Raw genomic sequence first — 19,927 nt, forward strand, 5'->3', positions numbered from 1 at the left:
CCACACCCAATAATATGTGCCTGCCAGCAGTGCTTTTAGGAAGTTAACCAGCCTCAGTGCAGAATCAGATGGAGGCAGGGAATGTAGCATGTCCATGCCCTGATCAGCTACACTCTACAAAACAGTATTTCTAATCAGAAATTGCCTGCTCCCAGCACCCAGCTGTGGTGCCAGGTCTGTCTTTCTTCAGAAGACTAAAGAGGTTTTGAGTGCCCCAAGTTTACTCCCTGGGATTACAATGGGATAGAGGCACTTTCTTCTGATTGAGAGGCTAAACAGACTGAGCTTGCTTCGAGGAAAATAGTGCAGCTGACAGCCATTGGAGTTGTCTTCCCCCTCCAGCCCCAGAGTCAACACACCTTTTAAAGCAGGGAAGCAATGCTTCTGCCAGTGCTGTACCCTGGTGTCACATACCTTCCTTTACCCTTACCTGTCTTGTTCAACATCTTTGTGGGTGACATGGACAGTGGCATTGAGTGCACCCTCAGCAAGTTTGCTGATGACACCAAGCTGTGTGGTGCAGCAGACACGCTGGAGGGAAGGGAGGCCATCCAGAGGGACCTTGACAGGCTGGAGAGCTGGGCACAAGCCAACCTCACGAAGTTCAATAAGAGCAAGTGCAGGGTCCTGCATCTGGGTCGAGGCAATCCCAGGCACAAATCCAGGCTGGGCAGTAACTGGCTGGAAAGCAGCTTTGAGGAGAGAGACTTGGGGGTGCTGGTGGACAAGAAGCTCAACATGAGCTCTCAATGTGCACTTGCAGCCCGCAAAGCCAATCAGATCCTGGGCTACATCAGAAGTGTGGCCAGCAGGTCAAGGGAGGTGATCCTCCCCCTCTACTCAGCCCTGGTGAGACCCCACCTGGAGTACTGTGTCCAGTTCTGGAGCCCCTATTACAAGAGGGATGTGGAGGTGCTGGAACGTGTCCAGAGAAGGGCCACAAGGATGATCAGAGGGCTGGAGCACCTCTCCTATGAGGACAGACTGAAGGAGTTGGTGTTGTTCAGTCTGCAGAAGAGAAGGCTCCGAGGTGACCTAATTGTGGCCTTCCAGTACCTGAAGGGGGCCTACAGGAAGGCTGGGGAAGGACTTCTCAGGATCTCAGGTAGTGATAGGACTAGGGGGAATGGAATGAAGCTGGAGGTGGGGAGATTCAGGCTGGATGTGTGGAGGAGGTTCTTCATCATGAGAGTGGTGAAGCCCTGGAATGAGTTGTCCAGGGAGGTGGTCGAGGCCCCGTCCCTGGAGGTGTTTAAGACCAGGCTGGATGAGGCTCTGTCCAGCCTGATCTAGTGTGGGGTGTCCCTGCCCATGGCAGGGGGGTTGGAACTAGATGATCCTTGTGGTCCCTTCCAACCCTGAATGATACTATGATGATACTATGATGAGTGTCCACTGTGAGAACTCAGGCTGGATTTTAACTCATATTCCCCGAGGGAAGTGCTTGGAGCCAATTTATTTGATGCAAGGTGCATGTTGAATCAGGAAGGGACAAAACCAGCAGAAAGAGAGAATCTTTTCCGAGTTGAAATGGCCAGAAGGAATTAATCAGTGCAGGGAAACGGTCTCTCTTGTCTACACAGATGGTGGAAGAAAGACAAAGTGTTTTAAAAGGGAGAAAGGAAAGAAAGATCCTTGCAGTGTCCCTGTCAGTACCAAAATAAATCTCTAAAAAGAGAAATGGGAAACAATAGCAGCAGAAAGCTGCCAGAGTGATGGCAGAGCAGATCTGTTTGGAGCAGATCTCTTCCAGACTAAAGGCTGCCAGCTCTGGACCTTTGTGGTTAGTCTGCTTTGGTGAACCCAGGAACTGCTGGCATCTAGTTGTCTTTCTGATCTGTGGACTGCTTGCTAAACAGGCCTGGTGGTGATAGTAAAGGCAATATCCTTGTATGAATGTAGCTGAGCCTTTGGATCAGACACTGGGCTTGAACCAAACCAGTCTTGTTTTGGAGCAACTAAACTGTCCAGTGGGCTTGAAAATGCTCTGGGGAACCTTGAACAAGGTTGCTAGAGAGCAAAGTAGCAGAGAATTTCCATCCAAAAAGGATCCAGGCAACATCTCCTTACAGTAAACAGAAGAAAGCCTTGCAGTTCTGTGATCCTTAAGCATAAGGGGGAGTGGATGAGGCTGCCGGGAGCAAGCTGACAGCCCCGGGAGGTTTTCTACTGACAGAGCACATCTGTAGAGGAGAGCTGCTAGGCTGTCGTGCAAACCCAGTGGGGGACTATCTCATACTTCAAGCACATGCTGTCTGCCTCTCCAGAGGCTCCTCACACCTTCCTGAGCACGACTGCAGGCAGGGAGGCAGGTCAGATCGCTAGCATTATTAACAGCAGAGCTGACATCTGGGCTGGCCGGTGGAGCAGCCCAGGCATTGGCTGTGTTTATTTTCCTTCTGCTTTTGGTGCTCTTGCTCTTTACAGAGAAGCCCTGACTGTGTTGCTTAATGCACCACTCAGGGTAAGCACTGGATGAAACTCCCACTATTCTCAGGAAACCAGCTCAGGCATTTTTGAAATAACTGCTGCTTTTCTGTGATTTTTGGACCACTGGAAACTAAAACCTCTTCCCTGACACGTTAGTTTTGTCTGTTGTGCTGGTAGGCTGCTCTGTGGTTGCATATCTCCAACGTATTGACGTAGCCTGATTCTGCTCTCCCTTGGCCTAACTCGACACTCCGGAGTAATTTCATTAATGTCAGTGGAGACATTTCCTCTTTATGCTGGCGCAGAGCTGATTTGGATGGAAGCCTCACCATACGTAGAGGAGAGCTGGAACTGTCCCCTGCTGCAGCTAGCAGGAACTGTGCAGCAGAGGTGAACTTGCTGGAATGCAGAACGTGAGCACTTAACTGCTAGGGACTAAGGAGGGCTGCACTCCTTCCTCTGGCTTGCAGGTGGCTTTGCCAGGTGGCTGTTGAGTTCTCCAGTATGTGCTCTACAGCACAAGGGAAACAAACCTTCTCATTGACAATGGACTGTTTGGAGATGTTCTTCAGAGGCACCTGTTGGACTTGATGATCTTGGAGGTCTCTTCCAAGCTGGTTGATTCTGTGATTCTTACAAACCCACTCATCCACATCTCGATGCCTGTTATCATGAGCTGCTTGCAAAGGGCCTCAGAGTGTTAGACTCTGTAGAGCAACTGAAATTTGTTTTTAGCTGAGCTGCTTTCAAGAGCAGTTGAGTAAGGGTATGTACCACGTCTGGGGATGAATTCTTGGGGGCTTGGGCTGCTGACATGCTGAGCAGAGCACTGATGAGTCCGGCAGTGGGACATTCCTTGATCCTTCTGAGGGTGTTGCACGGAGGGTGCTAGAGTGGGTGTAGCTGGTGATATGCATAGGCAGCCAAAACCTGGTGTTGTAATGTCTGAGACCGTCTGAGTTTGGAAAGGGCCCCGATGATATCACCCTGCAGAACTGTTAAGAGCAGAGTGCAGGAAAGGAAACGTTCACAAGTTCTTTCCAAATCTGTAAAGGAGAGGAATTACTGCTCCCTCTTCCCATCCTCGCTGCTCTGCTTGGAAGTGCTTTCATTCACCACCAGGCATCAAAACAATCCGTTCTTCTATTTTTTCCTGCTGCTACCATCTCTCTACCACAAGAAGCAGAGAGTGCTGAGGGCAGAGAGTGCAAGAGCAATGTCTCTTCTGCACAAGCTGCCTGTGGGGACACTGAACTCTGCCTACCATTCTGCAGTTTTGCTTAATTCACTTCTAGAATTGATAAACAAGCATTGGTGCTTTCAGCACTGCTGCACAGCACACAAAAAAAGAAGTTAAGTTCTGCAGGAGCTCTCCCATGCTACTTCTCCTTTGTTGCTGCTCACTTTCTGCAGCTCCCTCTATCCCTCAGCTGCCTTACATGACTGCCAGACTGCATCTGAGCCCCTTCCAAGTCCTGCAGTGGAGGTCTGGTTATCTGCAAGACCATCCCTGTTCCCTGAGGCTGTGGCCAGAACAGCACAGCCTTTCTGCTTAAGAAAGGAACTTTTCTGGAGGTGGAGAGCAAGATCATGCAGAAATAGCTTAGTTGCTCTCAGCTCTGCTTTTTTAACGTGATCCACCCACTCAGAGGATACTTGGGAGGATGGGAAAGAGAAGCCCGAAGCTGGAGCCAGTAAATGTGAGTTAAGTGAGCAATACGCTGCACAGCACAAGGAGTGTGAAGAATGATGTCAACCTGTGACTGCATGAACTAGGCAATTATCTTTGTGATTTTTCTCAACCCAAAATGTGGGGAACATGTGTAAAGTATTTCTCTCTAGAGCTTCACGTGGCAAGACCTGCAGACTGACAGAGCTGGTGTATTGTACTACGAACAAGTGAAAGCAGGGTCTGTTAAGATGCTTTGACAGGTGGAGCTTTCTCTTTTAGCCAGTTGCTTGTTGCTGATGCACAGTCTTTCTTTCCCCCTTCTTCAGCACTCAGGAACATGGGCTCATCTTCCTTCCACCATCTGTGATGGGTGAGGTCAGAATGGAGCCCTGCTGCTTGCAAAAGAGCCAACATAATGGGCAATTTGAAGAAGGGGCAGGGCAGATAACAACAGGATCACAGGATGTTAGGGGTTGGAAGGGACCTCAGGAGGTCATTGAGTCCAACCCCCCTGCCAGAGCAGGACCATAGAATCTAGCACAGGTCACACAGGAACACATCCAGATGGGTCTTGAAAGTCTCCACAGAAGGAGACTCCACAACCTCTCTGGGCAGCCTGTTCCAGTGCTCTGTGACCACCACAGTGAGGAAGTTCCTCCTCATGTTGAGGTGGAACCTCCTGTGCTGTAGGTTATCTCTATTACCCCTAGTCCTATCCCAGGGTGCAAGTGAGCAGAGCCTGTCCCCTCCCTCTTGACCCCCAGCCCTCAGATATTTATAAACATCTATTAAATCCCCTCTCAGTTGTCTCTTCTCCAGACTAAAAAGCCCCAGGGCTCTCAGCCTCTCCTCATAGGGCGGTGCTCCAGTCCCTTCATCATCCTTGGAACTCCCCACTGGACTCTCTTGAGTAGATCCCTGCCCTTTGCCTATGTCTTTCATAAAGCCTGAAGTCCTGGAGTCACCTGTTGCAGCAAGGACACTAGTCTGCAGACTGTCTGAAAAAGGGTCTGTGCTAATTCGTTTATGCTTGTGAGCATCAGCTTGGTAGCAAGCATGGTCCTACCCTTATGGAAGCAGAAAGAGAAGAGACTGAAATGACTTTCCAGTAACTTTCACTGATTCTTGGAGTGTAGCCCAAAAGACAGCAGTGGGGAGCAAGTCAGGATGGAATCAGTGTTGTGCTGGGGCTGCAGGAAAGGTCAGTGTGATTTTCCTCTCTGAGGAGGGGAGTGAGAGTCCTTCTCTGAACAGTTCACCAAATATTGTGGTGTGAATCTGGAGCTGTTGACAGACTGGGGAGATAGACTGAGCGTACTGGGAACCAGTTTAGCCAAAAGATGACTAAGGGAGGGGAAGCATTGTTGTCTCCAAACATCTGTGAGGAGATGGAGATTATGTTACCAAAGGAGAAAATTTAGACAGAGCATCAGGAAAGTACTTTCTAGAAGTGACCTGTGTCTCCCAAGGGAGGGGGTGGGAGTCCTGTATCTGGCAAGATGGGAGCAACAATAAGTAATAACAAGTCAATCTGATTACTTGCCATTTAATGATAACAAATAATGTAAAATGAGTCTTGATAAAGGACCAGAGTTCTTTGATAACAGCCATGTGCACAAGCCAGGGGACAAGCAGGATAAGACGTGGGGGGTTTCTGGTACTGGCAGAGTGTGCCTGGGAGTTCTGCTGACATCCTTAAGCCATAAAGCCTGTTAGGCTTTTGTTCACTCACTACTTTGGAGCAGAGTTAAATTCCAATCCTGGGCCCCTTCTCTGAGATTTTTAATCTGAGGAAGGAGTCTGATACAGCAATAATCAGTTTGTGCTTTATTTTCTGGCAGTGAGATCCCAGAGTCCCCCACACTGCTGCTCCCATTTCACTCCCATGCTATTGGAAGTGGAAGGATCTCCTAGCAGAGAATGGAGAAAAGCTAATGTGTATTTTGGATGGAGATTGTTCTGTGTTATGAGCCAAGGGCTGGAGTGGGGTCTTAAATAGACAATCATGATCAGAAGTATGTGAGAAGCATCTCCTTTGAGATGTGGCCAAGACCCTTAATATCCTGGCCTACAGAGCAGGCAGAGTTGTAGATGAGAGGAGCAACTGGGTCTATGGACCTGAGTGAGCCCCAGGCACTGACCTAACAGGGCCAAGCCCTCAGATTCCTCTGCAGCTGGTGTCTTGGAAAAAAGACTAGTAACAATTTCTTATTTATACACCACCCAGACCAGGGGGATAAGGTCAGGGCTCTGTAGTGTTTTGAGACTTTTGATTTTGGTGAATGATGACCTCTTGCCTTGTTAAGCCAGGAGCACGAGGAGAGCATTTTGTCTTCTTTGCAAACTCAAAACCTTGGTTTTGTTTAGCATGGGCTGTACAGCCAGCCCTCAGGGTTACAAGGTGGAATATTTTTCGCATGTCCCCTTGCCCACTTGGCCTGTGGATGATTATCTCTTAAGTGGTAGTCATAAGATAAGAGAGAAAATATGACTGAGAGGGTGCTGGGAGAACTGCACTAGCCTTGTGCATCACCTGCCCCACCAGCAGAAGAGGAAATGGGTGACTCAGGGCCTGGGAGCACAGCAGGGGCAAGAGGGAGGTGGCAGCTGCCTTATGAGGTCGTGACTGAAGAGTGGTTGAATGCACTTTGGGACATGGTTTAATGGCCATGGTAGTGTTAGGTCTACACTTGGACTTGATGATCTTAGAGTTCTTTTCCAACTGAAACAATTCTATGATTCTATCCATGGTGGTTTATCTCTGCCCCCCAACAAGCTTTGTGTCTGATGAAGGAGAGGAGTTGTCTGGAGCAAAGCCCTATGAGGAGTGGCTGAAGGGAGCTGGGGTTGTTTAGCCTGGAGAAGAGGAGGCTCAGGGGAGACCTCATTGCTGTCCACAACTACCTGAAAGGAGGTTGTAGCCACTTTGGGGATTGGTCTCTTCTCCCAGGCAACCAGCACCAGAACAAGAGGACACAGTCTCAAGCTGTGCAAGGGGAAGTTTAGGCTTGATCTTAGAAAGAAGGTCTTCACAGAAAGAGAGATTGGCCATTGGAATGGGCTGCCCAGGGAGGTGGTGGGGTCAATGTCCCTGGAGGCGTTTCAGAAAAGCCTGGAGGAGGTACTTAGTGCCTTGGTCTAGTTGATTAGTTAGGGTTGGGTGATTGGTTGGACTTGATGATCTTGGAGGTCTCTTCCAAGCTGGTTGATTCTGTGATTCTATGATACTAAGCTGTCTAAGGAATACATGGAGGAATACATGAGGAGTATGCTGGGAATGAACTGGAGTACTAATTTCATCCTGTCCCTCTCTACGGCAGATGTGTCCTGGGCTCCATGAGGGCTGTGGAGAACTTCACTCCCCAGCTGGGGAGACATGTGTGATTTGGCCAGGATAGGTTCTTTCCACAGAGGCTGCTAATGCTGCATGACCTAATCTGGGTTTGCTGCCTCTCTGCGCTGTGAGTCACAGTGCGCTTAGCCCTTCGGTCACCGCCGCAGGCCGCAGGACTTCGCACCGGCCTCCTGCTCCTCCGAGAGAGGGTGACTCTCTTTGTCTTGGCTGCCACGTGCTGTTTGACACTTTCCATTCATGTCTATAAGATCAACACAGCAGCAGTAGATTGTCCTCCTAAGATCCTCTCAGCAACAAGCAATACATTAGCTGCCCAGGGACCACACTAGTCCAGAGGGGTGCCTGTGTGAAAAATGTCCCCAAAGGAGCTGTTGACAGCTCTTAGGAACTGAAGACCTTGGAGAGAGACAGTGATTAAGCTTGGGGCAGCCTGTCTTGGCAAGGTGAAGCTTTACAGAGCTGAGTGGAGGGGGAAAAAACAACTTGGTTTAAAAATAAAGCAGAAGTTGATCATTCATTGCAAGGCAAGAGCTGCCTCGCTCGTCAGCCTTCCCAGCCCCCATGGAAAAGCTGTTGCCGTAAGTAAACCCAGACCACTGCCTGGAGGACTCTCAACTCAACCCTAGCTACCACCTATTGGGGCAGCTGAGCCCCGAGACTCTGTAGATTCCCAAGATGCAAGTGCTGGGCCATGGGTACCGGATTAGCTCTTTTTATTTCCTTTCATTTAGCAGAATCCTGCAGAGCTGGGCAGCTGCCAGTCAGTCTGTCAAGATGTGAACTATTTTGGGAATTTTTATGATGGAACAATATTTTTTTGGTAAACAAACGGAAAGCTGTTAAACAGGGACCTTCACCTCACAGCTTCTGGTTCAACTCCTTCATTGCTGTGATACCACAGTGACTGCACTGTCCACTCTGCACAGCTCCCTTCATGGCTCCAGCAGGGGCAAAACAAATAGCAGCTTCCCCCCCACCCCTTTTCATGAACTTCTCAACAAAAATAAAAGGAGGGAAAAAAAAAAAAGAAGGAGTAATTTTGGTTTAAGCAGCAGAAGTGTTTTCTTGGTGGACTTAACCCCTCACGCACCAGAGAGCAAGCTGTGTATTGGCTCTGTGTGCTGTACGATCCAACCACGCAGCATCTAGCCAGATTCCAGGCTGCATTTCCTCAGGGCTGCTGGAACGTGAATTCAACCAGCAATGACACAGGGCTGACTGTGCATAAAAGGAAGACTTCCTTTTTCACAGTGTTTGTTAATAGGAAGCCCTGATGGAGTCACAGAGTACACAGAGGAAGACGTTTGTATGGAAGAATTGAGTAGGGAAAGGAAGGGCAGAAACCTTTCCCGCTCTAAAATGGAGGTACTGCATTTCTCAGGAGAAAACCCAGAAGGGGCCAGTGAATCCTTCTTGCTGCCATGGGCTATTTTCTTTTTCCCCCCACCATTCCTACATCTTGGTGGCAGTGGAGAATCCAGTCTCACACAGGATGCATCTGCCCCAGCCTTTGGGGGAACCGATTGATAGCAATCAATTGGAATGAGCCCAAATGTTTGTCTGCTCTACACATGCTCCGTCCACGTCACGAAGGCAGTATGTGGTTTTCCTTGGTTCCTGGAAAGTCCAGTCCAGCTTGTACAGCACTGCTGGCTCACGCAGGCACTCCTGGCAGCCCCTTAACTCCAGAGCATGCAGATCGCTCAAGTGTCTCAAGGGATGGTGTCTGCTTCTGTCCTCTGCCCCTTGTTCCACTGTCAAACTCATCAAGGAGCCATAGTTTCCCCCACTGAAAGCACGAACAATTTGCTTGCCCCATCCTGATTATGTCTTGGAATCTCCCCTGAAGATCATTAACTGTTCTCACTCTGAGACTCTGCTACTAGTGACTTTCTCAGAGGAGCCTTTAGTAAAGCTGCCTGTGAGCAACTGCATCTTCTCCCCAGGCAGCTATCTTCTCTTCTTTCTGGGCAGCTGCAAGCCCTGCACTTTCCTCTCTTGTCCTCCAGTTTCTCTCAGGTTTCTTCTGTTTGCTTTTGCAGTCTCAGCAGTTCAGCTCTGGCATTCCTGTCCCTTGTCCTTCTTCATCTGATTCTGACACTTCCTGTGATTCCTTCCACGTCCATTTATATGCATGACCCTCTTCTCACCTACAGGTCTTCGGCACCCTTCCAAGACAGCTTTCCCGCCTCACTCTTCCTTGCCTTCCTGCCCACTGCACACAGTGGCTTTCTTCAGCTCTGTGGTCTGCTCTCTGCCATGTAGGAGTAGAACTCACCTGGCCCCACTGTGGGAGAGCCAGTTCAGTATGTTAAAGAGTCCTAGGAATGCTAGGAGTATAAAGGGTGAACATCTCAGGAACTGCAGCAGTAGTGCTGTGGGAGAGATGCACATCAGCCCTCAAGCTCCCTGGCATTTAGGTCATCCCCATTCTGCAGCTGGATGTACAGAAACATATTTACTCAGGTCCTTTGGATCCCAAGTCTGCATTTTAAACAGACAACTAAGCTGGAAAAATCCCTGCAGCTCTTATCTCCTGTGATTAGAGCTTCTGTCATCTGTTATTGGAATCCCACTCCTATTTTCTCTTGTTTGGCTTCCCTCTCTTCACCCACAAACTTGTGCACCCCACATTTTAGCCCTGTGACTTGAAGTTATGTGTCCTTAGCTGTCCATCTGCCCCACAGAAAACATCCTCTATCCCCAGTACATATCCCAGCTCTTCCCCATTTAATCTTTTTCTGTTGGACTGCTCATGCTTTTCTGCAGGGTCTTATCTCTTTAGCACTCAGTAGCTTACCCAAATCAGTGCTGCTTATGCCTATCACTCCTGTTCCTCCTGCTCAGCCTCATTCCTCCCCTAAAGAAGGCATCTGCTGCAGTTTTATTTCTCCAGCCTGGCCTCCCCCAGGTCCAGCTGCACTTTGTCTTCTATGCCACCCTGGCAGCTATGAATAGAATAGAATAGAATAGAATAGAATAGAATAGAATAGAATAGAATAGAATAGAATAGAATAGAATAGAATAGAATAGAATAGAATAGAATAGAATTAACCAGGTTGGAAAAGACCTTCGAGATCATCAAGTCCAACCTATCATCCAACACCATCTAATCAACTAAACCATGGCACCAAGTGCCCTATCCAGTCTCTTCCTAAACACCTCCAGTGATGGTGACTCCACCACCTCCCTGGGCAGCACATTCCAATGGCAAATCTCTCTTTCTATGAAGAACTTCTTCCTAACATCCAGCCTAAACCTCCCCTGGCACAGCTTGAGACTGTGTCCTCCTGTTCTGGTGCTTCAAGGAGAAAGTGGAAGTGGGACAATCCTACAGGAAGTCAGGCCAATGTACTGTGTGCTGTTTGTGCTTGCCTTATGCCTCTCTGGGCTTTAGCCTATAGCTGTCCAGCTCTGTCTTCCTCGTGTGATGCCATCAGAGACAGCTTTTTGATGCCCTGCTTGGATCTGAGCACTTGTCACAGGGAGGTGCAGCAGCAGAATACATAGGGTTTATCCCAGCAGCTTCTCTGCTGTGACTTGGTCTCTACTGCTTGTAGCTCTTGGCACTGGGCACCAAAAGGACATTTTGCATCTCTGATTTTTATGGTTGTTCCTTCAGTCATGTGTGGCTGTGACAACACCCAGCTGCACTGCAGGGTCTCTGGTGGGAGACCTCCCACCAAAGGCAGCTTGGACTCGGGAGGAGCAGGGAAGAGACTGGTGACACTGGCCAAACCAGTGGCCTGGGCAAGAGCTCAGAGTCTTGCCTCATGTTTGCTTGGTCTGCCTGCACCTCCTTGGAAGGTCATGCTTTCTCTCAGCTTCCAACCTGCAGGCATCTCCTGGTCTTCTGTTGTTTATGATAGTGCAATTTGTTGCCTTGGAAATACGTGCTGGTTTATTCTAAACAGAGCCTACAGTTTTGCAGCACAATCAAGCAAGAGGAGCAGATTCCCCTTCTCTTCTGTTGTATTGCCCATTATCCTCACCTACAGCTGGATGACAGAAACCTATGATTCAGTGCAAGGATCTGTGGCCTGGCTGTATCTACCCCAGTAAGCTGAAGAGCCATGTTTCTGCTGGGATGTGACATACCTTTGTGTCTAGCATCACCATTTTGGCTTCTTGCAAACAGAGCTTGACCAAATGCCTAAAATAAACATTTCTTGCTGACTTAGTTTCATAGTTTCATTCAGGGTTGGAAGGGACCACAAGGATCATCTAGTTCCAACCCCCCTGCCATGGGCAGGGACACCCCACACTAGATCAGGCTGGCCAGAGCCTCATCCAGCCTGCTCTTAAAGATCCCCAGGGACGGGGCCTCGACCACCTCCCTGGACAACCCATTCCAGGGTTTCACCACTCTCATGGTGAAGAACCTCCTCCTCACATCCAGCCTGAATCTCCCCACCTCCAGCTTCATTCCATTCCCCCTAGTCCTATCACTACCTGAGATCCTGAGAAGTCCTTCCCCAGCCTTCCTGTAGGCCCGTTTCATAGTTTCATTCAGGGTTGGAAGGGACCACAAGGAAGTTGGTGTCTATGCATGGTGGGCAGAAAGAGGATTCAAACCCTGCAGTTACTGTTTCCTAGGGCTTTGTAGTATCTCTCCTTAACCTTTCAGCCCTCTGCAAGCTCATTTTACTGTTTTACATGTTGACCTTTGGACAACATATGCCTTGCACTCTGTGCAGACACTGGGGTTATCCTTTCCTGCAGCTCTCCTGGGCTGAAGCTCATCTGCAGTTTGGCAGCAGCTGTGCTAGGTAGGATTCAGGGAACTGGGTGGGGGCTAGGTCTTCATGCAAGTGTCTCTTCCTGGAAGCTGTTTTCAGAAGAGCTGCTGGCAAAGGGGCACAGCAGGGTCATGACTCCATTATGCACTTGGGGAATCAAAGAGATGTGGGGACTCTGTGGGGCTAAGGAGCCTTTGGAATCTGAAATGTCTGGGAGAATCAGCACTTCCAAGCCAGAGATTAATTGCTTTGCAAACAGTTCTGCTTTCATTCCTCAGCCTTATTCATTGTGATTCAATCTGATTTGTTTGAATTCTGTTCCAAGGCTTAGGTTCTACCCAGCACTTTGCTGCTTGGGTGCTGTCTTTCATTGTCAGAGTAAATGGGAATGAGTAAATTTAGGCTGGAGGATAACAGAATATTTCTTCCTTTCATAGCAGTAGGATCTTTGAGCAGTTTTCTAGTGGGAACAGGGAGAGCTAAACCCTGATTGGTTTCAAGATTGAGCCTGGTTAGTTTATGAAGGGGATTATATAAGTGAGGTTGTTAGAGCTTGTGGCTGGATTTGGTGATCCACTGTCCCTCAGTTCTACCTTTCTGGGAGCCAGCTATGTTTAAAACTTGTTAGAAGAGGGGAAAATTGGCCTCAAGGTTCAAATGTTCTGGATTAAAAATGGAAAATGGAGCAGAGGCAACTGAAAACTTTGGTGCTTGGTTATCCTTGCCTAGCAGCAGGCAGGCTGCAGAGCCAGGGAAAGTGAAGAGGTCAGCTTGTGGAAAGAAACAAAATGCCTGCAGTTCAGTGTGGAGATGTGGCATGAGGAGGACAGCCATGAGTTATGGCACAAGGAAGGAGGGCCACTTGCAGTACTGGAGTAGGGGCTGCAGGCCCATGAGATGTGGGAGGAGGAGAAAGGAAGAGAGTTGCCTTTCCTGCACAAACTGTGCCGGGCTCTTTTGCTTATCACTGAGTTTGTCCTTTCTGCAATGAGTAACTGACTAAAGCTCCTTGTGCTGCACCATTAATCTGTGGCTTTCCATTAACAGGCAGGTGCTTGTACCCGGGGGACCACCACACTGACTGCCAGAGATTCCTGGCACCAGGTACTACGGAGTTAAGCTGCCAGGCTGAAGTGTGCAAACAAACAGCGAGGCCTGTAGTAACAGCCCTGCTTTGTGTTAGTGGGAAGCACAGGCTCCAACTTCTTCCGATTTCTCACCTGTCCAGACTGGTACAGAGAGAAAATGCCTCTTGGAGTTGCAGAGAAAACCACACCTATTTACAGTGGATTCCCCAGGGCCCTCCTGTGGGGTATTAACCCTTCAGCCCTGGGCCCCCAATCTCTCTTTGGCACGGAGAATTCCCCACCATCCCTGGGGAAATCAGCTCCGCTCCCTCTGTTGCAAAGATTTCTCCTGTTTGTGGCCTGGGGCATTTGCCCTTCCACTCCCTAGAGCAAACCACTGCTTTCTCTTTCCTTTTCATCTGTACAGTTATCTCTGTCCTTTGCATAACTGTGCACTGGGGCTCTTTCTGTGGGAACTAGGCTCCCTGACCCAGCTCCTTCCCCCACAAAGCAGAACTTGTTCTGCTCTGTTTGAGTAGGGCTTGTGGTCGTGTCTCTGTGTTTGTCTCAGACCCCACCAAGTTTCCCTGAGATACCAGCTCATCCCTCCCCCTTAAAATGTCCTTGATCTCTTTAGATTTCTTCCTGGCCTCACTGTTTGCTTTCCCTCTTTTCCCTGGTTTCTGAGTTTTCTCGGAAGGAATCCCGTGCTCTGGCCTCCTCAGGCTGCAGTGTTGTGTTGTTGTTTTTCCTTTCGTCGCTATGGGCAGGGATTTCAAATACTGAGCCAAGGAGAGGGAGGGAAGAAGACAGGCAGTGAGAGAAGGAGGGAGTACAAGGGGAGGGATGAAGAAAGTCAGGAAAGTGAGAAAGCAAAGTGTGCAGGGAAGCGGAGTATGGAAGAGATGATGGAAGAATGAAACCTGAAGGAGGATAGAGGGCATTATGGAGAGAAAGAGTTGTGAATAAATATCAAGGAGAGGTTTTGCATTGGTCCTTACATTAATAACACTGTTGCAGGAGACAGCAATATCCAAACGAAGGCAAGGAATCGCTCTTCCTCCCTCCCAGTGAAGCCTAGGACACAAGGCATGAGAGGTTATTTAAGGCAAAGAGATCCTTCAGAAATTGAACTTCCAAGCCTGCAACAGCCATTGGGAGCACAGGCTGCAGCAGGGAAAAAGATGGGAATTTGGTGGCTAAGAAAGGAATGTGAAGCACAGACACCCAGGGAAAAAAAAATTATAGGAGCTTCTTTCAGTCTGTTGGAAATAGGAAACCTGGGAGAGGGCCAACAGGTTTTTTGGGAACAAAGAAAGTAGAGCAGCTAAGGAAGCTTAGGGTATTGCAGAGAAGCTATGTAATTTCTAGACCAAAAAGAAAACAAAAATATCCTCCCCCCCCTTCCCAAGCAGTGCATCTCAGATGCAACAGACAAGGCCACTGCAGGCAGTGAGAACTGCTCAAAGCAAAGGCTGGTGCCTTGGAAAATACCAGTCCCCAGGACTAGGCACCAGAGCCTGAGGACCCTCTGCCAGAGACCAGAAGCTGTGTGCAGAAATAGGGCAGGTCAGAGAGCAACAAGGAACTGTGGACACAGATCTTATTTTGATCTCAGATAAACTGCTGGGATGTTCGTTAAGGACCTGCAAGTCTGCACACCCACCTGATCTGCTACACTGCAGCAAGAAGTCTGCAGCTTGCTTTCCTTTGCAAAGGAAACTCATGCTCCTGGAGATGCTAGAATTTATGGAGTGTTTCCTGCTGTAGGAAATGACAGTAGGACATGGACTTTCAAAGAGCCAGGAGCAGTGTCTTTCACAGGAACTTCTTGACAAGGCTAAGTGGTCGTGAGATGATTTTTGCTGGCAGTGCTGAAATACTGCAAAGAAATAGAAACCGAAGGCCCTGTAGTCTCAGAAGCGTTTGTCCCTGGGAGCCACGCAGGAGTGGCTTTATAGTAGTATGGAAACTAATCCAGAGAACATTTTAATGCCAGTGAGTGAGTCTGGGATTGACCTTCAGCTGGAATACTCTTGATTGCTTCTCATCCCATTTGCTGGGCAAAATTGGGGAGCTACAGGCAGATAAAGTTCCTGGGAAAATGAAGCCTCTTCCAGATGAGCAGGAATTGCAAAGAACATAACATGTCAGTAGTTTGCAGAGAAGATAAATGGGGGAGGGATATGAATTAGAAAGGACTGTAACTTTTTTAGGAAGGACTTATGTATTTCAAAGTCTAAGCCAATGCCTAACTGACAAAGATAAGAAGGAAATTCCTCTCTGGAGAGGTTATTGCACAGCTGTCCGATATACTTGACTGAAGGATCCAGCACTGTCAGAGGCAGGCTCTTGCACAGTTTGCCAGTGCCAGTATCTAATCAGTCCTGTTTTTATAAACAAGCAGCCTGGGGATCAATCATCCTGTCAGCCTGTGTCCGTTAGGATGCTGTCTCACTGCTGTAGCTGTGACTGCTCTGGCCTCAGCGCTGCCACCAGCCCAGACTCAGCTGCTTTGCCTCATTTACTCGGGGGCAGCTTACAGTCCTCTCATTGCTACTGCTTGTGTGGTTTGTCTCTTTGCTCCCGGGCCTGATTCTGAGAGATGCCCAGAAGTAACTTTTCTTTTCCAAGAAAAATCAGACTGGAAATGAGGTAGGGTTGCGTCGGGGGAACAGCTCAGTCAGAACTGAGTTGTGGCCACTGGGGATGGTGTGATAAGCAGCCAGAGGTGGCTGAAGGGCAGCTGCATCTCGACTTGCATGACCACCACCCTCCTCTGCAGGCTGAAGCTCTTTCTTGCTGCAGATAGGTACTGTACTCTGATACACAGGAGTCTGAATGTGTAAGTCCTAGGTTGCATCCTCTAGTAGATGATTTTCAGTATTGACCATCAGGATTGCAGATAATCCTAAAACTGAAGACAAAGATCAGGAAAAAGAGAAGCAGATTCATGAGGATTTGGATAATTTAGGTGGATGTGTGACAGACAAAAAGCATTGTTCCATGTGGCAAGTGTGGGAGCAAGGGGCAGTCTGAGGAATCCCAGTTAAGCAGAGCCACAGCACAGCACTCTGAGCCTTGGTGAGTGGGAAGGAAATCATTAACCCTGTCAGCTGTGCAGAGAGGCAATGTGGGAGGGAATTTTACATGTAGGAGGTCAATGTGCCTTTATGTCTGCCAGGCATGTCTCATGTGCATGTTGTTGTGCTAGTCTGCCCTGAAGAGGTTACAGAAAGGAGATAAACTGGAGTAGCTAACATTCAGATTAGGCCTAGAATAATAACTAATATCAAGCACATAAAACTGCTTGGATATGCAACAAAGATATTTAGGTCTAGTGTATTATTGGTTTTCTTGGCCCCTGTGAGGTTACCATAAGCTCATCTCCCCTGATGGTGGCATCAGGAGGGTGTGGAAGGCAAGCAAAGGACATTGGTGAGGTTTTCAACATGCTTGCAGGGCCCTTGAAGGACATGGCACATTAAATGTCAAGGATCCTCAGAAGCCTTGTTGATGGTGTGGATCTCATTGCTGTGCCTTGGACAGGGCTGTAGCATCAAGAGTGATGCTGAGAAACCTGTCATGATGGACCAATACTGCTAATAGCTGCCTCTCCTGCCCACCCTCAGAGGACACAGGCCTGCATCAGGCCAGTTCTGCTGTGAGAGGGCCACCAGGTAATCCAGAAGAGAGTGGTGAGAAGGACAAGGATGGCTGCAGTGCCTATGCCTGGATGCAGCTGATGATCTACAAAATTTAAGCATGTGGGGAAACACACACTGGCAGGTGAAAAGCAAAGACTTTTCCCAAGGACAGAGATCAAGTCCTCTGCAATCAAACTCCTGTGCTGGTGTCTCTGTCTCACTCTAGAGCTCGCTCTGCTCCTGATAACTTTCTGGCCCCAGGTTGTGTAGCAGGGGCTATGTTTCCTCTTCCATGAGCCTTCACCTTCCACTCAACATTTTTTTGGCCAAAAATATACAAATCATTTGTTTCATTTGAAGAGAAAGCTGTCTTCCAAGTGGCGAGGTCCTGACAGGTTTTTATTTCCTTTGTAGTGGGAGCTGTTGTTTTTTTCTCAGCTGCTCCTGTCTCCTTTGCAGATGCTGTCCTTGCCACTTGGTTGATTTGTCTTTGTCAGCACGTTTCCACAACAGTGGCAAGACTGACCAGCCCTGGTAGGGCCAGCCACGTTTACCTCAACCACTCCACATCCTTCAGCAAGCCGCCTGTGTTGGTGACTTTTCTGTTCACTTTTCCCCGCTGTAGCCACCGATTCTCAATGAATTCTTATGTCTTTTCTAGCCCAAATGAAACTATCTGAAAAGTAAACATGTTGGGGCAAAACTCAGCTTGGGAAAAAAACCCAAACAAACAAAAACAACCACCACAACAGTTCAAGCACAGACGGCTGCAAGAAGGAGGCAAATTCCCCTGTGAGACAAGTTCCCAACTGAAGAAAGAATGATGCAAGCCTGTCCCTTAAACATGTGCGTAAGCACTGTCCTGAGCAAGGATGCTTCCCTGAAACTAGCTCTTCAACAGCTATGTTAAACAAGTCCCAGTTAGGATTAACTTGGATTATCATAATAATGGAGGCTCGGTTGCCCCGAGGACCTGCAGACGGGAAGCTGGAAGGAAAGACATTGTAGACTAAGGATTCAGCTATACCCTCTCCTCCCTGCTTCCCTGACCTTCTTCAGCACAGTCTTGGGTACACAGCTTTGAGATGGGTACACAGCTTTGAGATGAGTACACTGCAAACATGCTGCATGCAAATGCTGGTCATATACCGACTTGGTAGGTTTAGGGTCCCTGCCTCCATCCCCTGGGGGTTGGCTGGGGTAAAGAGCACCCATGAAAAGGTCAGTAATTGAGGCTGGGCCTGTAGATGTCTATGTTGCAATGACTTTTCCCAGCTTTGCCCACTAGAGAAAGGAAAATTGTTAAAGGGGAAAATCAGTGGAAAACAGAGCATAAAGAGCACTCTTCCAGCCCCCAGCAAAGAAGGGGAAATGGCACTTTCCCACCTTCCCTAGGGCAGGGAAGAGCTGCAAGAGGAACCACGTGCTGAACTGGACCTTGCTCAGCCAGGTCATCAGCCTCTTCTGAAATCCCCCTAGTCTTCCCTATACCTTCACTCAGTACACCACAGTGGTGAGGGAGCTGCCATGCCCTGAAGGCAACTTGCATGAGCTGCAGGAGAGGGATGTTGTCAACCATGTTGGGATCCCTCCAGCTTAAGGCACTAGAAAAGCCTGTCCTATCTGATACAGGAAGGCACAGGAAGGCATATGAGAAAAATACATCACAGCTTGCACTTCTCCCTTCCCCCCAAGATAATAAACATCAGGGTAGTATGCAAAGGTGTATAGAAAGCATTCTCCCTCTCTGAAAACAAAAGAGATAAAAGAACAATAGCATGAGAAGAATAAGAGTGAGGATATGTGTGCAGTTTTCTGCAGAGCCAGGCTCTTACCTCTTTCTGTAGGACAACTCGGGCAAAGTATATCCTATATTGAACACAGCATTTCTGGCCCCATTTCCTGCTCAGCCCCAGCTCCTCAGATGAATTATTTTTCTCCTGGTGAGACACAGGTGAAGAGGACAAGGCTGGAAAGTGCAGGTGGTGAAAACTTGTGGATGATGAATAGTTGACAGTGGTGAAAAGAAATTAAACTGGTGAATGCAGAAGAGAAACAATGAGTGACAAGCCAGAAGAAGGAAATCAAGGTAGGATAAATGGTGCCTCTCTCTGGAGCTGGAAGGGTGGGAAAGATAGGTCAAAGAGATGGCAGTATCTCTCAGCTCCATGACAGACTCCTCTTGTCTGTAATGATCTGCCCACAGGGCTCAGGGACATGCAAGAGGTCTCAGAGGAATTTGCTGGTTGTGAGTCGCTGCTGTGGTTGATCCTGTTTAGGAGACACCTCATCTCTTTCCCCGTTTAGACTGACAATAGGCTCAGGAACAGGGAGCTGGGTAGTGCCACTCAGCTCACTGGTTTTGCATTTTTAATTTCCAATGAGAAAGGATCATTTCTGTCCTAAAATCTTTAGGAGTAACAGCCCTAGAGCACGCAGTACCTGTGGCAGGTCTGGCATGGCCTGCAGCTGTGCAGAGCTTTGCTTCCCAGAACAGTTTGGCAGATGCTGGTGGGATAAGGCCAATGTCAGCGAGAAAGAGGAAGGAGACAATTCAAATCCATTCAAATAAGTTATCAGGAAGGCCCTGGTTTGCCATCTGCTCCCCATCTCCACCTGATATGGTAGTGCTAGGGAAAGCTATGAGTGTGCCTGTGCCTTGTGCAATGTCCCTCCTAGGATGTCCCAGAAATTATGCTGGGCAGGGAAGCCTTGAACACCGTTGAGCCCCTCTGCTTCTTCCTGGCTCCTGCCCACCCCAGTCAAAGGACTGGAGGAGCTGGAGCTGACAGCCTTTGACTAGTGTATGGTGGAGACAGCATTGTGTGGGGTGTGGATGGGATGAGAAGGAAGTCGCTTCCCACGGGACAGCGCAGTCGTCCTGCAGCCTTCCTCACCCCTGTCTTTGCTGCCCACTGTGAAGTGCTGTTGGCGCTGGGGAGCCCTGGTCACTCTCTCTGGTCCTTTGCCTCGTTGTTCCCAGGCGCACGACTAAGGGAGCCTGGGCTGCCTGGGTC

Source organism: Melanerpes formicivorus, unplaced genomic scaffold (genome assembly GCF_026170545.1).
Source record: "Melanerpes formicivorus ecotype bairdi unplaced genomic scaffold, bMelFor1.0.p_v2 SCAF_90, whole genome shotgun sequence".
Classification (NCBI taxonomy): Eukaryota; Metazoa; Chordata; class Aves; order Piciformes; family Picidae; genus Melanerpes; species Melanerpes formicivorus.